Source organism: Chrysochloris asiatica, unplaced genomic scaffold, assembly GCF_000296735.1.
Source record: "Chrysochloris asiatica unplaced genomic scaffold, ChrAsi1.0 scaffold00097, whole genome shotgun sequence".
In the NCBI taxonomy this organism is placed as follows: domain Eukaryota; kingdom Metazoa; phylum Chordata; class Mammalia; order Afrosoricida; family Chrysochloridae; genus Chrysochloris; species Chrysochloris asiatica.
In genome coordinates this window covers 2,829,454-2,831,204 of record NW_006408615.1, presented here as the reverse complement: position 1 = coordinate 2,831,204, position 1,751 = coordinate 2,829,454, and the positions used below count along the sequence as shown (strand labels likewise).

General features: G+C 41.9%; 1 pseudogene; it reads right to left on the bottom strand.

Moving 5' to 3' along the window:
- Window positions 1-471: 471 nt before the first annotated feature.
- LOC102837099 overlaps window positions 472-1,751 on the bottom strand; it is a 37,604-nt pseudogene continuing 36,324 nt past the window's right edge.

The window sequence follows — 1,751 nt, the reverse complement described above, 5'->3', positions numbered from 1 at the left end:
GATTTCTTGACTGCTGTTTCCATGAGTGTTGATAGTTGATCCAAGAAGAATGAAGTCCTTGACAACTTCAGTCTTTTCTCCATTGATAAGAATGCTGTTTATTGGTTCAGTGGGGAGGATTTTTGTTTTCATTACATTGAGATGCAATCCATACAGAAGGCTGTGCTCTTTGATATCCATCAGTAAATATGTTAAGTCCTCGTTACTTTCAGCAAACAAGGTATAGCATCTGCATATCACAGGTTATTAATGAGTCTTCCTCCAATCCTGATGCCATTATTTTCTTCATCTAAGCCAGCTTCTCGGATGATCTGCTCAGCATACAGGTTGAAGAATACAACTCTGTTGCACACCTTTCTTTCTTCCTTTCTTTCTCTCTCTCTCTCTCTCTCTCACTCTCTCTCTCTCTCTTTTTTTCGTTCTTTCTTTTTGCAGTGGGTCAGCCAGTTTATGTTTATTGATGTAAGATGCTCAGGCCTTGACAGCATACTTCCACAGTGGGTAAAGCTGCTCCTTCTGCTGCTGTTTCTTGGTCTTGAGGTTCTCCTCGTGCTTATTGAGTCTGCGGCATATGGCATGTGTTTTCTTGGGTCGTAGATGCAAGGGTTAGTACTTCTTACCTTTGTAGAACGTCCTGAGGTTCTCCTTGTGAGTCTGGTTGATGACAGTTAGAACCCAGGCAATGGATTTGCTGACAACTCAGATTTTAGAGAGCTTGGACACCGCACTGCCAGTCACTTTGGTGACACGCAGATGGGACAAGTCCACCTTCAGGTCATCCAGCTGTTTCAGCAGCTCCTCCTTCTTCTTGCCATGAAGGTCCCGCACCTTGATGTTGGCCAGGGCTGAGCAAAAAAAAAAAAAAAAAAATGTGCCGCCACCTGATCTGAGGCAGAGGGAAAGAGGAGGAAGGTGGGTCTGTGGCACACCTTTCTTAACTTTAAACCATTCAGTGTTCCCATGTTCTGTTCTAACAACTGCATCTTAGTCCATGTACAGACTCCTCATGAGCACAATTAAGTGCTCAGGAATACTCATATTTCTCAATGTTGTCCATAGCTTGTCATGATCCACACAATTGAAATTATTCAATTTTATGCAATTATTCAATATTCAATATTATGAAATTATTCAAATTTATGCACCAACCACTAAAGCCAGTGAGGTTGCAATAGAAGAATTCTACCAACATCTTCAATCTGATATTGATCAAACATGCAATCAAAATGCATTGATCATTACTGGTGATTGGAATGCAAAGGTTGGGAACAAAGAGGAAGGATCAGTAGTTGGAAAATATGGCTTTGGTGATAGAAATGATGCTGGAGATCGCATGATAGAATTCTGCAAAACCAATGATTTATTCATTTCATTTACCTTCTTTAGACAGCATAAGAGACAATTATACATATAGACCCCACTAGGTGGAATGAATAAGGTGCTCTGGTAGCGTAGTGTCTACAAATCGGGCTGCGAATCGCAAGGTCAGCAGTTCGAAACTACCAGCCGCTCTGCGGGAGAAAGATGAGGCGTTCTGCTCCCGTAAAGATTAACAGCCTTGGAAACCCTGTGCAGGGTCGCTATGAGTGGGAACCGACTCCACAGCACATAACAACAACAACAACAGGTGGAATGAATACACAGAAATCATATTGACTACATCTGTGGAAAGAGACAATGGAAAAGCTCTATATCATCAGTCAAAACAAGGCCAGGGGCAGACCATCAATTGCTCATGTGCAAATTCAAAC